Here is a 16,425-nt window from a genome sequence, read left to right as displayed (position 1 = left end):
CAACCTGAGCTGAAATCAAGAGTCAGATGCTTATCTAATTGAGTCACCCAAGTGCACCATTTTTTTTTCCTGTATCTTTATTTTCATCTCTTTCTGTAACTGAGTTTCCCTTCAAAATCAGGACTTGCATACACAATCTAAATAATTATTTTGGGATTTGATCACGTGGAAGAGGAGAGAATGAGAAGAGCTAAGTGGTCCAGGAGAAACATATATGAGTTCAGACTGAGTGGATTATGATTGTGGACAACTGAGCATCAATCCTAATGCACAGAATACATCTCAGAATTATTTTCCTGAAACAAGAAAGAATCTGTTTAACCCACTGGCTTCTGCATCCTATCCACAGTGGTTAAAATTCATCCCAGAAGTAATTAATGTCCCTGACTTTTCTATTACTGGGCATGAGAGAGGAGCTGAGTGGGCTTGGTCAGTGTCCCACCTAATGAAAGGCAGAGCAGATTCAGGCAAAAAAAAAAAAATTATTAGTTCTTTCCAAATTAGATTTAATGGGATTCTATTTTTCATTCATGAATTCATTTTACATTTTATATTTTATCGATTTTTCTAAGCTTTGGCCAATATTCACTGCATTTTTGAATAGCTTTTATCTATTATTGTAAATCATTTTTCTGCTACATTTGTTTAGTCATGGTTATCCATTTCTTCTTCCAAGTTTTTCAGATATGTGATATCAATTTCCAAATAAATTATTTAAAATGTTTATTTTTTATACTAAACTTCTATGAAAAACATTGATATATGTATTATGGCATATTGTTCCCCTTTCAACTTATTTTTTAAAATGTGAATGTGCCTTGGCAAATATATATTGTTTCTTTTTATGTTTATGTAGATTCTTCATAATTTTCCCAAGTTCATTGGCTTATGGTTTCTATTTTTTAAATAATTTTCCTACTGCCAATTAATAGATTTTTTTCCATTACCTTGTCTAAGTTGCTATTGCCATTATAAGTAAAAAAGCATCTGGAAATCTATATCCCTGTCCAGTTTCCTCAAATCACTCATTATTTTCAGGATCTAGTTGGATTTTCTTACAGGTTCCAGGTGGACAAGCTTTTGAACTGGTGCTAATTATTATTTCTGTTTCTGGCTTCCTGCATTTACCAGCTTAGGGATCATTTTTAACAATTATGATGAAATGAGGCATCCTATTCTTATTCTCAACTTCATTAATAATGATATTAGTGTAACATGTCCTACAAGATAATAATAGATACATGTAAAATAATTTCATTGACCAAAAAAGTGGTGGAAAATGTAAATAAAACACAGTGGCAACCAACTAGTCATTTCAAGTTGAGCTATTTTTTTCCCCCTTTATCTCCCTGTCTCTTTAATTTCCTGTAGCACATTCCTACAAAGTATTTTAAGGTGTTTTATATGCACATACATAGAGATCATCATGGAGTCTAAATCTAATAATTCCTTGTCAGTTTTAAATATTTTAAGTATTGTTCATTCCTATGTCAGTTGTCTATTAACTTTTTCTCCACACTGCACTTAATTGCAAGGAAATATTTAATTTTAATATAAATTAATTAATCACTTTAATAAATATTTTTACCTTATGGATTAATCTTTGATGCTTATTTCTTAATTTTTTTTAACTTTTAAAATTTTATTTATTGAGAGAGAGAGAGAGTGAGAGAGAGAGAGAGAACAAGCGCAAGCAGGGGAAGCTGCAGAGGGAGAGGGAAAAGAAGAAGCAGGTTCCCCACCAAGCAGGGAGTCAAGCTCAGTCTCAGGGCCTTGGGATCATGATCTGAGGTGAAGGCAGAGGCTTAGCTGACTGAGCCACTGAGTCTAATTGTTATCTTTGATATTTAAGGAAATACTTTATCATCTCTAATTGATCCCCTATGTCACAAATACAGTTTTCTCTATGGTGCTATTAATTTTATTGTCTTCAGATTAGACTCTTTTTCTAGAAGCATTTTTAATCAGTCTCTTAGGTCTATAATTTAGTTTTTATACATTTCATTTAGTATTTTATTTTATCTTCATCATTTCTGAGTATTCCTGACCAGTACTCATTGGTCAAATCTTTCTTATTAATCTATTCCAAAAATTTGTTTGTTTCTATAAGATTTTGTTATTACTGCTGTCGTTCTTAGGTTTTGCCTTTATATTCTTTTTGTTTTGTTTTGTTGTTTTATGCTTTGGTGTTTTTGTTGTATTGTTTTCTCTTTCTTTTGAATTAATACAATCAAAGTTTTAGATTTCCTTCATACCTTTAATTATTGTCACTTATTTTCACAAATGATATTACCATAGTACAGTGATTCTAAATATTTCTGAATTAGCTGTATTATTTCTTTTTAGGTATAAAGTTAACTTCCAGTTACATGGACTTAATATTTTGGTCATTCTATTCTAGTTTTATTGCCTTGTCATTGGAAAATATAGCCTGATACTGAACTCTAGGTAATGATGTGGGAGAGCTAGGTTCTTGTCTCTTGGAGTCAAAGAAGGAATCTCGTGGGCAATGGAGAGTGAGTAAGTGACAGAAGTTTATCAAGTGAATATTCTTTTTGCACCACACCCAGTGCTCCATGCAAGCAGTTCCCTCTATAATACCCACCACCTGGTACCCCAACCTCCCAACCCCCCGCCCCTTCAAAACCCTCAGATTGTTTTTCTGAGTCCATAGTCTCTCATGGTTCAGCTCCCCTTCTAATTTCCCCCACCTCCCTTCTCTTCTCTAACTCCCCATGTCCATGAAAAATTAACTTAAAAGCATTCATCCACCAGAGTACCCAAAGGGCTCCCATATAAACTATCTGTCGTTACATTATGTCCCAATGTGGAGCTCGATCCCAGGATCCTGAGATCCTGAAGGCAGAGGCTTTATCCCACTGAGCCACCAGCCCCAATGTATTCTCTTCAGTACCAGAATCTGTAACCAATTGACAGATGAAAAAGGAGGCAGTCAAGTGAAAAACAATAGGTCTTAGACCTGCAAGAAATTCGAATTAGATGAATTCAGCTACTCAGGCACTGTTTTACATTTTCAGATCTCTGCAGAATAGGGGTTAACCTTTTCACAGCATGTAAAAGAGAAGACTATAACACATAATATGTGTAAGCATGTAAATATCAAAATATATCCCATTAGCTGCTAAGACACACAGGGCCTATTTTTTCTCTCAAATTCATGAATATGTAGGAGCAATAAGTGAGAAGTGAATGTATACTCTTCTCTTCGAAGTCTTTTAGAAATCTAAAATATGACTTTCTATGGTTTGTGTCTCCATATTCCTTTATTGCCAGTTTGAACAAATCCACATGCTTTGATTCAAAGGTAATAAATTCCTCTTATTTGGAAAAATGATGTTTATTTTTGTTCTCTCACCCTTCGCAGGTGGTTTCATTTTAGCACACTTCAGAGTTATAATTTAATGCTTATTAAAACATTTATTATGATCTACATAGATGAATGAAACTTTTGTTTTATTAAATTATTTGACAAAAAATCTGTTATTTTTAAAAATGTATTTCCTTTGAAGGGTTATTTTAGAGCATTCAGAGAGGATCTAGGAGTGTGGTATTATGCAGTTTTTAAGTAGGTATGAAATGGTTATTTATATGATTGTTTCTTTAAGGCTTATGTATATTGTCCATTATATGCTATAAAATATTTTGAAAGTAAATTTAAGGTATGTTTTACATAGTTTATTTTTTGGAAAAAATTATTGAAATGACTTATGAAATTCAGTATACTCTCAACATTTATTTATTCTGAAATTTACCAATTGTCTATTGAACCTATTATATGGCAGATATTACTTCAGACTACCCTGATAAATGAAATGCTTGGCTTTGTAGAACTTTTATTTTAATGGGTGAGATGATTAAAAGCTATAAACCTTAATAAAAATTGCATAGTGCATTCAAAACTAATGAGTACAAGGGGGAAAAAGAAAAATTCGATCAGGGTGAGAAAAATCAAGGTTGCTAGGCAGGGGATGGGGAGTTAAAATTTTTAATAGGAAGATCAGGGTAGTTACAATGAAGCTGACAATTGAACAAAGGTATGGAAAGGTGATGAATTTGCCCAGAGCTATCAGCAATAAGGTCACTCCAGACAAAGAAATTGGCTATCTTGAAGGCCATAAGGTTGGATCGTGCCTGGCATCTGAGGAATAGCAAGGAGGCCACTGTGAGTAACTGAAGAGTAGCAGAGAAAGAGGTCACAGAGGTTAAATGAGTGGCTAGATCATGTAAAAGCTTAGAAGTCATTGTAAAACTCTGGCTTTTATATTTGGAAACTTACTGTGTGATAGAATTTCTGCTAATAACGGAGAGTTCAAATGTCCATAAAATTTCAAGGATTCTTATTCTAGTAATACAGAATAAAGAAAAAGAGTTCATATTTTCACATGGTGTAACAAATGCTCGGAGATCCAAGTGGAGGAAGCTATGGGAGCACAGAAGAAGGCACTAAAATCACACCAATATATTTGATGACTGTGACTATATATAAATTTGTATTTTCTAGATTTTTTATAGTCATGGAATCACGCAGCATATACTATTCATTGCCTGGCTTTTCTTTGAGAAAAGCATCATTACATTGAGAATCTCCAATTGTAAATAGTTCATTTTGATGTTGAATAGTAATCTCTTTAATGAGTAGATCATAATTTGTCTTTGCTCTATTGATGGACATTGATGAACATTTCCACTGTTTTCAATTCTTAAAAATAAAGCTGCTATGAAATTCATATACAAGTCCTTGTATGAACATAGGGTTTGTTTCTCTTGGTTAAATGCCTAGAAGTAAAATGGCTATTTGTGTAACTCCAACATATTTTGCATTTCAAAAAATTTTCAAACTATTTTCCAAAGTGGTGGTATCATGATATATGCCAACAACAGTTTAGATTTTTTGTTGCTTCTCAATCTAACTCAGACCAAGCACAATTAGCCTTTATAATTTTAGCCATTCTAATAGATATGTAAGCATGTCTCATTATGATTTTAATTTGTATTTCTTTAATGTCTAAATGTTGAGAAATTTGTCATGTGCTTATAAGCCATCTATATCCTTTTGGTGACATGTCTCTTCAATAATGTTCTTCACATGTAAAATTGGATACTCTGTTTGGTTATTAGTAAGGTTTTTTATTTTTATTCATTTTTTAATAATCATAGTAGATGTCCATTATCAGATATATAATTTGCAAATCCCTTCTCCATCTTTACGGTTTCTCAATGGAGCTTTGATAGCTGTGTCTTTCAAGAAATATGCTACTTCTTTCCTGGTACACAGAGGTATGACTAGAACATTATCAATGTTGACCTTTGCAAAGAAAATCATGGCTTAAGATATATGTAGTCTGCAGTTCTTGGGAGTGTTCACCATCCTTGCCTCTAACTCATCTCTCACTGCCCACACATTCAGATATAGGGGAATATTGATTGACAAAATATTAATTGCCAAATAACACTAGTTGGAGAATAAGAAAAATGCAGGCACCTAATTATATAATATTACTTAAATAAAATATGTTTTTATAAGTGCTATTGGAAGTAAATTCCTCAATACTTTAATCACACAGAATGATGGAATCCTAGATTTTTTTTTCTTGTATTTACTAAGAAAATGATCATGCCTCAAGTATATTAAAATGGAATAGGGAAAATTAAAATTTGTTTTAAGTTGATTTGCATGTGTTGTGCATATGTGAGAGAGAAAGTGAGAGAGAAAGAGAAAGAGAGAAAAAGAGAAAGGGAAAGACAGAGAGGTGGCTGCAGTGAATTGATGAGTTGCAGGATAGATTTTAAAGATTTGTCTTTTGCTTTCTACATTTCCTTTTCCTTAGGTTCAAGAGAACAATCAGTAATATCTCAGATGACTGCTGGTAACATCAGCAGAAAGAGTGAGAGGTTCCCAGAAAATTAAAGATGAGATATAGTTTTCCTGACATAAGAAAAGTCATTTTTTGTCCCCAGCTATTTTCAATGATCTATACCCCACCTGTGTACTTGCCCAAGCACACTTCTTCCAAAACTCCCTGGGAGGTTCTTACAAAGAAATGCAAAAACCTCACTAGTTAAGGATTTTGAGGGAACAAGGCAATGGGAAAACTCACAGTCACCACCAGACCAGGAAATAGCCTAAGCTATTGAGACAATAAATCAGTGGTAAAACTCCTAGTGCTATTTCAAAAGTAATCAAGGCCTTGCATTCCTTGTCCCAGAAAATGAGCCCAAGACCCCATCTAGTTTATAGCTGCTCTTGAAGCCTGCAGAGTCCCTTTCCCTTGTCCAACAGTTACCTCTGCTTTATTCTAACGTTGAAGTTTCTGCCCTCGGTGGAATACAAGCTTCATTCAGGTGAACATGCAATACATATTGCACAAATACATATGTGGATGTGCATGCATCCACAACCTTATGACCAACCATACATGGGATAATAAAACTCTCCCTTCTGAGTATTCATCTTAAATACTAAATAAAAATGTCTCTCCTGTTCAAACAGTCAAGGCTTTGGAACTTATTCCCTGTGATCTCCTTGTATGTTGTAAACAAAGATTCCTTTGTTTGACAACTCCACCTGTTTCTGTGATTCACCAAAGACTGACCTCAGTTAGTTCCGTTACTGTAATGGCTTTCACTACTCTGATTCTACCTCTGCAAGTCTCCAAATTTAACTATTTTTTTCTCCCAATTCCGCATGTTCTTGGCTTTAAACTGCAACTCTGAAGAGATGATTTGCTTGTTTAAAAAAAAAATCAAGAAAAGGGAGTAGTAGTCAACATTGTTACTTTGAACTTCCTGCCCTAAGGGGCTCTCCTGTTGTTTCTCTTTGACTTCCTGGACTGAAACGACAGAAATTTGGCAATGCATCACTCCCCAATCCAGATTACTGACAGAACAGTTTAGACTCTTAGAAAAATATTAGTTTAAAAGATCACATAGTTAAATACTTAAGCATGTAGTGTAATATAGTGGTTTACAAGAAATATATTTTGGTCATCTGAATATTTGGTTTTCAACCATGGCTACTGACTCACAGCTCCTAAAACTCTTGGGATTTCCTGTGATAAGGGTGAGACAGGTGTGTTTTGTTATGTTAATGAAGTGACCTTCAGACCTCACTCAAGGCAAGGGCTGTTTGCCTGAAGGACCAACCACTTGGTGAAAGCCTTCATAACTTTTTGCCCAACATGCCTCCCCTTCCTCCCAATTCAGGATTATCTGGGGAGGGAAGAGGAGCTGGAGATTAGATCAGCAAATGACAATGATTTAGTCAGTCATGACTATGTCATGAAGCCTCCACAGAAAACCTGAAAGGACTGGGTTCAGAAAGCTTTTAGTTTGTTAAATGTATGAAAAGGCAGGAAGAGTGGCAGTCTTACAGAAGGTAATAGAAACTCTGTGCCCATTCTCCATACCTTGCCCTGTGCACTTCTTTATCTATCTATTGATTTAAATCTTCTATTATATCTTTTAATAAGCTGGCAAACATAAAGTAAGTATTTTTCTGAGTTTTTTGAGTCCCTGTAGCAAATTAAAAGAACGTAAGAAGTAGGCCACTGGGACTTCCAACCTGTAGTTGCTCCGTCACAAGCACAGGTAATAACCTGGGGCCTACAGTGAGACTGGCATCTGAGATGGGGTTGGAGATAGTCTTGGAGGACTGATCCCTTAACTGATGAAATCTTAGGCTATGTTCAGGTAGATAGTGTCAGAATTTAGTCGAATTCTTGGAGATCCTGCTGTTGTCTGAAAATTATTTGGCATTGTTGGTATGATGTCCTAAAACCCAAAAAGATATAGCTACCTCAAAATAAGAATAAGGTTGACAGCTTATATATACTAAGTGAGTATATCAGGGATTTAAAATATACCCAATAAATAATGTAAGGAAATAAGGAAAGATTTTGAAATAAAAACAAGAATAAGAACCTAGTGGTACTACTAGATTAAATATATGTAATCTAGTTGAATTAAGAATACAATGGGTAGAATACGTAATGGATTCAATAGAGATAAGAAGTCACTTAAGGATATAGTCATCTGGATACCAGCAAAGCATTAAAATTATCAATATAAAAGAGGTGTAAGATGTAGGTGATGTGTGTGGAACAAAAGCTAGAGAAAAAATTAGATTTCCTTACTACTCATAGCCTGTTGACAAGTCCTTGAAGTTCCTCTGGGGACTCAGCTGCTTCCATGTGGACACATCCACTCAGGGCAAAAAGCATTCTTAGTCCACCCCCCCAGGATACTGAAAATCTACTTTCACATGTAAAAATTACTTTGGAAACTTCTTTATCTCTACTCCCCACCCCTGCCCTCAAGATATACATTGGCAATCATCTCCCAAGCATATACCCACTGATACACATCAGAAGAGTCTCTTCCCTGAGTTTTTACTAAATAGTAATAAATGACCTTTCCCTAACAATAGCTAGCCCCCTCAAGGTCCTGGAAACCTTGTTTATAAACTACCTTGGAGGCTTGTGCTATCCCTAACCTCCTCCCAAATTGAAAGTATATAATCAGCCACTCTTCATGACCCTCTCTCTCTACTCCAAATAAATAAATAAATATTTTTTAAATAAAATAAAATAAATGACTTTTTTTAAATGAAAGAAGAAAACGGAAAGAAATATTTGAATATTAATGAACATCTATTTCTCAATCATAAAATAGTCAAGACACTGGATTAAAACTTACATACAAGAAAAGAAAGAAAATATTCATAACTATAGTTGAATCTATGAATCCGAAACTAGGGCATACATACCAAAGACAAAAAAAAATAAAAATCATAAGTGTTAGAGAGAAAAAAAAATAATTCATTAATAAAGAAACAAGAATCAGACTGACAGAAATTTTTTAAATAACATCAGATATAAAAAAGAATGAAGTAATAGCTTTATTATCTTGAAAAAAATAATCACAAATGTAAACATTTAGATCCTTATAAAATGTCATTGGATTAGGAAGGCATAATAAAAAAAAATATTTTCAGGAATACAGACCACAGATAATTTGCCTTAATTTGTGTAGGCAGCACTTAAATACTAATATTATTTTAACAGTTAAAATGTACTCTATGACCTATGGGGTGGGGGAAAAGAGGATGACCAAGTCATCTTGAAATAATTCAGTTTTATGAAAAAAGTAAAAAGATCGAAAAAAGACTTGAAGAAAAGAGAGATAAAACATATGCATAATAAAAATAAATAAATAAATAAACAACTGGAGTGCCTGGGTGACATAGTCGGTTCAAGTGTCTGTCTTCAGCTCAGGTGATGATCCCAGGGTCCTGGTATTGAGCCCTGCATCAGGCTCCCTGCTCAGTGGAGAGTCTGCTTCTCCCTCCCATTGAGAAAAAAATTTGACTTATTTATTTGAGAGAGATAATCTTTAAATTTTACTTATTTATTTGAGAGAGAGTGAGAAAAGGAAAACATGCACACAGCAGGGGGATTAAGAGAGGGAGAGGAAGAAGCACCCCACTGAGCAGGGAACCCCCTGCGGGGCTCTATCCCAGGACCCGGGTATTATGACCTGAGCTATAGTTAGACACTTAACTGACTGAGCCACTCAGGTACCCCAATAAATACAATCTTTAAAAATAATAATAATAATAATAATAAATAATATTTCAGATAGTATGATTTTTTTAAATGTAAACTTGGTATAAAAATAGGATGACATACTTGTCTAATTATAGCAAAAGACTTTGATAAGTTTAGATACAGTAGTACATAAAAAATTTAACTTCTTTCATTAACTGATAATTTAATTAGATTAAATTAAGAGACATTAAAATTTACAGAATCTAATAGTCCTGATTTATTAATAAATGTAGCAATCCTGACCCCAAAACTATAGTCTTCAGTAACTATATAAGCATAAGTTGAACATTTACACTAACAGGCCATTATTTAGGCCAGAAGTATATGCCAATAAATTCCTAGAGTTAAATATCAGGCTATATTTTCCAAGAATAAGGCAATATAATTAGAAAACAATGACCAAAATATTAAATTCATATAATTGGAAGTTAACTTCATACCTAAAAAGAAATAATACAGCTAATTCAGAAAATTTTAGAATTACAGTACTTGGTAATATCAACTCTCAAAATGAGTAATGGACATGTGGGGCTAAGGAAGAAGAGATCCACAGGGAACTTTGTGAACAGGCTCTCAGAAATCCCCAAAATGTGGTGTGGCAAAACCAGAGTAAAGAGATAAATTGGACCACCCTACCCCAGGGAAGAGCACCCTGATCTAGGCATGTGGGATGGAGGACCACCCTGCTCTAGGTGTATGGGGTGGGTCATGTGGGGTGGGTGTCTCTATGATAAACACCTGTAACCAAAAAAGAATAATCAGACCCTAAAAAGGAGGTAAGCCATTGCAGCAGTTATTGATAGAGATGTTAAAAGGATTAAAGTTGCCTGGTTACCTTTTTGTAAAAAATAAACCCTGAAGGCACTCATTGTTAACTGTGTGGGGATCCCTCTTAGTTGTGAGAGCTTTTTCTATATATTCACTTGGTAAACTTCTGTCACTTACTCACTCTCCATTGCCCACGAGATTCCTTCTTTGACTCCAAGAGACAAGAACCTAGCTCTCCCACATCATTACCTAGAGTTCAGTATCAGGCTATATTTTCCAATGATAAGGCAATAAAACTAGAATAGAATGACCAAAATATTAAGTCCATGTAACTGGAAGTTAACTTTATACCTAAAAAGAAATAATACAGCTAATTCAGAAATATTTAGAATCACTGTACTATGGTAATATCATTTGTGAAAATAAGTGACAATAATTAAAGGTATGAAGGAAATCTAAAGCTTTGATTGTATTAATTCAAAAGAAAGAGAAAACAATACAACAAAAACACCAAAGCATAAAACAACAAAACAAAACAAAAAGAATATAAAGGCAAAACCTAAGAACGACAGCAGTAATAACAAAATCTTATAGAAACAAACAAATTTTTGGAATAGATTAATAAGAAAGATTTGACCAATGAGTACTGGTCAGGAATACTCAGAAATGATGAAGATAAAATAAAATACTAAATGAAATGTATAAAAACTAAATTATAGACCTAAGAGACTGATTAAAAATGCTTCTAGAAAAAGAGTCTAATCTGAAGACAATAAAATTAATAGCACCATAGAGAAAACTGTATTTGTGACATAGGGGATCAATTAGAGATGATAAAGTATTTCCTTAAATATCAAAGATAACAATTAGACTCAGTGGCTCAGTCAGCTAAGCCTCTGCCTTCACCTCAGATCATGATCCCAAGGCCCTGAGACTGAGCTTGACTCCCTGCTTGGTGGGGAACCTGCTTCTTCTTTTCCCTCTCCCTCTGCAGCTTCCCCTGCTTGCGCTTGTTCTCTCTCTCTCTCTCACTCTCTCTCTCTCTCAATAAATAAAATTTTAAAAGTTAAAAAAAATTAAGAAATAAGCATCAAAGATTAATCCATAAGGTAAAAATATTTATTAAAGTGATTAATTAATTTATATTAAAATTAAATATTTCCTTGCAATTAAGTGCAGTGTGGAGAAAAAGTTAATAGACAACTGACATAGGAATGAACAATACTTAAAATATTTAAAACTGACAAGGAATTATTAGATTTAGACTCCATGATGATCTCTATGTATGTGCATATAAAACACCTTAAAATACTTTGTAGGAATGTGCTACAGGAAATTAAAGAGACAGGGAGATAAAGGGGGAAAAAAATAGCTCAACTTGAAATGACTAGTTGGTTGCCACTGTGTTTTATTTACATTTTCCACCACTTTTTTGGTCAATGAAATTATTTTACATGTATCTATTATTATCTTGTAGGACATGTTACACTAATATCATTATTAATGAAGTTGAGAATAAGAATAGGATGCCTCATTTCATCATAATTGTTAAAAATGATCCCTAAGCTGGTAAATGCAGGAAGCCAGAAACAGAAATAATAATTAGCACCAGTTCAAAAGCTTGTCCACCTGGAACCTGTAAGAAAATCCAACTAGATCCTGAAAATAATGAGTGATTTGAGGAAACTGGACAGGGATATAGATTTCCAGATGCTTTTTTACTTATAATGGCAATAGCAACTTAGACAAGGTAATGGAAAAAAATCTATTAATTGGCAGTAGGAAAATTATTTAAAAAATAGAAACCATAAGCCAATGAACTTGGGAAAATTATGAAGAATCTACATAAACATAAAAAGAAACAATATATATTTGCCAAGGCACATTCACATTTTAAAAAATAAGTTGAAAGGGGAACAATATGCCATAATACATATATCAATGTTTTTCATAGAAGTTTAGTATAAAAAATAAACATTTTAAATAATTTATTTGGAAATTGATATCACATATCTGAAAAACTTGGAAGAAGAAATGGATAACCATGACTAAACAAATGTAGCAGAAAAATGATTTACAATAATAGATAAAAGCTATTCAAAAATGCAGTGAATATTGGCCAAAGCTTAGAAAAATCGATAAAATATAAAATGTAAAATGAATTCATGAATGAAAAATAGAATCCCATTAAATCTAATTTGGAAAGAACTAATAATTTTTTTTTTTTTGCCTGAATCTGCTCTGCCTTTCATTAGGTGGGACACTGACCAAGCCCACTCAGCTCCTCTCTCATGCCCAGTAATAGAAAAGTCAGGGACATTAATTACTTCTGGGATGAATTTTAACCACTGTGGATAGGATGCAGAAGCCAGTGGGTTAAACAGATTCTTTCTTGTTTCAGGAAAATAATTCTGAGATGTATTCTGTGCATTAGGATTGATGCTCAGTTGTCCACAATCATAATCCACTCAGTCTGAACTCATATATGTTTCTCCTGGACCACTTAGCTCTTCTCATTCTCTCCTCTTCCACGTGATCAAATCCCAAAATAATTATTTAGATTGTGTATGCAAGTCCTGATTTTGAAGGGAAACTCAGTTACAGAAAGAGATGAAAATAAAGATACAGGAAAAAAAAATGGTGCACTTGGGTGACTCAATTAGATAAGCATCTGACTCTTGATTTCAGCTCAGGTTGTTATCTCAGGGCGATGAGACGAAGCCCCTATAGGCTCTGTGCTGGGCAAGGAGGTTGCTTAAGATTCTCTCTTCTTATCCCTTTACTTCCACCCCTCACCTCCCATGCTGTCTTTCTCTTAAATAATAAGCACTGCTGAACTATCTTAGATTCTGTACCTTCTCTCCAGCCATGAACCTATCACTGTCTTTTACTCTTGAAAACTTCATTAGACAAATTAATGTGGTGAAGGAAGCAATATGAGAAAGCCTATTAATCTGATGAGCATGGAACTGAACAAACCCTATAGATACTTTCCCTTTGATTTCTAGCCTATCAATACCTACAGTGAGTCACGTACACTCAAGATTATTGTTTTTATTGTATACTTCATATATTCATTAATTTTTGACTCGTTATCATTTTGTTGAAGTGTTAAACTATGGTAATAAACAAACTTTTAATTAACTTTTCCTCCTATGATACAAATATAACTTGCACTTGAGCTTTAGCTAATTTTATGTTCTAAAATTGCCAAAACAAAATGATCAAGGTTTCTAGATTATTTACTGTATTTTCTACTATATAATATTGTTCTATCTCTTCTGTATAAAGAAAATGAATGCTTGGGGCTCTTGGGTGGCTCAGTGCGTTAAAGCCTCTGCCTTCTGCTCAGGTCATGATCCCAGAGTCCTGGGATAGAGCCCCACATCAGGCGCTCTGCTCAGCAGGGACCCTGCTTCCCTTCCTTTCTCTCTGCCTGCCTCTCTGTCTACTTGTGCTCTCTGTCTGTCAAATAAATAAATAAAATCTTAAAAAAAAGCAAATGAATGCTTGATAACTAAATGAATGCTTTACTGAACAAATTAAATATGGCAATAGCATTTTATTTTATCATGCTTTACATATTAAACTATAATATTATATCACTAGTCTACAAATAATCTACTCACATAGTGATTTGGAAGCTTTTAGCAAAAGAATTCTTCCTCCTGATTGTAGTATAAAAGCCACAGAAATATACAGAAGACTCCCAGGATAGAAAGTTAAATCCAGTTATCCGTGATGCCTTGAGTAGGACCTGACCTATGTATGTCCTGGGATGCACTAGTAACTGTTACATGTGATAGGATTATATTTAAAATATACAGTTTCATTTACTTCACAAAGGAGATATAAATTTGAGAATAAAATATTTGATGAATCTATAAAGTCTATATCTATTTGTAACCTATGTGGTAGAATTAAGATGTTAATTTGAAAAAAAATTTCATTGAACACATACACATATTCAATTGTTTTTATATATATAAACAGCATTATTTATTTATGTAAATAAATGCATTGTCAGTAAAATCCATTTACTGATCAATCATAAGGGTAATTTTAAGTACTAAGAATAAGAAATATGTGAAAAGATAAGTGTTCAAGAGTGCAGTTTGTGGTAATTAATACAATATGATAGGCTCATAAAAAAGATATATTACTTGAACTTAAAAGCTTCTATAATTAAGCGATGACCACTTGAAATTTGTAATTAGTCTTGCTGCAGTTTTTCCTTGCACTTATTGCCCTTCCCCAGAAGTTCATTAAGAATTTCTGTGAATGTCCTTATGTTTAATCTCATTCATAGATTCCACTGCTGCTCACAAAACAAAGCCAAAAAGAGAGGTAACTCTATGTGGCACTCCATCCACAAGCAATACATTCATAAATAATTAAAAAGCTCTCTACTTCATTTGTTACCCATTCAGCTGATAATTTAAATGAGTAACTGAGGCCATTTTATCAGCACTTTTAATAGAATGTGACTCAGAAACTTCACAGTGTTTTTTAAGAAGAAATGCTCATGTGTTAAGGTTTTTATTGTTTTTAAATCAACAAAATAATTTTCAAATATTAAAAGCAAATGTCTCCTTTTCCTCCAAGTTTCCTTGCTATGTCAAAGTTATAAATAAATACATTACAATCGTATTTTGAGTAGTAGATAAAAACAAATGTTTTGAAACTGTCTGTGGGTTGAGTGTCTGGGTTAACTTGTATAAATATCTGAACTCAATGTATTTAGACTGTATTAGATGGTTTTTTTAGACTATTTAAAAATACATGCTCAGATAATGACAACATTATTTTATTCATTTTAATAAATAAATTATTTTATTTAATTATGTTTAGATATTTATTAATTTAATGATTTAATATTTAACAATCTAAATTTGAAATATTTTAAATTCTAAAAAATATTTATTTAATTAAATCGATATATTTAATATAAATATTTAATAAATTATTTAATCATTATTATAATTATGCAGTACATTATGTATTGTGTAATAAATGCATTTTAATAAATAAATAATTGTATTATTTACATTATTTTATTTTATTTTATTTAGTTGACAAAAAGAGGGAGAACGCAAGCAAAGGGAGCTGCAGGCAGAGGGAGAGGGAGAAGTAGGCTCCCAGCTGAGCAGAAAGTTCAACCTGGGGTTCCATCCCACGACCCTGGGATCACCACCTGAGTCAAAGGCAGATGCTTAACTGACTGAGCCATCCAGATGCCCAAGGCTTTGTATTCTTCGCTTCTAAATATTGATGCTGCTTCATCTCTGGAGTTAGTAAATTGATGCTGAGAATTCATATCAAAAAATTGATAGTAGCTGTTAAACAGAAACATGTAATTTAGGGGGAAAAAAAGAACAGAAGGAAGAGAAAGGCCAAAAGTCAAAAGCACATTAATATAAAATTTAATTAGATAAATAAAACTGATATTCCTGAAGGGGGCTAATAAAAGAGCTGCAAAGAGCTGATAGGATTAGGAAAATTGTCCACTCCTGGTCATTTCATAATTTTAAACTATTCCTTATTAATAAATATACTTAGTTCCAGAAACACAACCACATAAGGACATTTCCACCAAGTTTCCTCTAATAGCATTTACAAATTGGACGTTCAAACAACGTAGTTCGTTACATGTTGCATCTGTATCTTAAAGTTTAAACACTTTCTGTGACACATATTTTTTTTAAAAGATTTTATTTATTCATTTGACAGAGAGAGATCACAAGCAGGCAGAGAGGCAGGCAGAGAGAGAGAGAGGAGGAAGCAGGCTCCCCGCCGAGCAGAGAGCCCGACGCGGGACTCGATCCCAGGACCCTGAGATCATGACCCGAGCCAAAGGCAGCGGCCTAACCCACTGAGCCACCCAGGCGCCCTGTGACACATTTTATAACAATGAAAATTAATATATGTATATATATATATATATATATATATATATATATATATCTTATCCCTAAATGCAAAATATATATATATATATATATATATATATATAAATATATATATAGAAACC

Source organism: Mustela lutreola, chromosome 17, assembly GCF_030435805.1.
Source record: "Mustela lutreola isolate mMusLut2 chromosome 17, mMusLut2.pri, whole genome shotgun sequence".
NCBI lineage: Eukaryota > Metazoa > Chordata > Mammalia > Carnivora > Mustelidae > Mustela > Mustela lutreola.
This window is presented reverse-complemented; position numbering follows the sequence as displayed.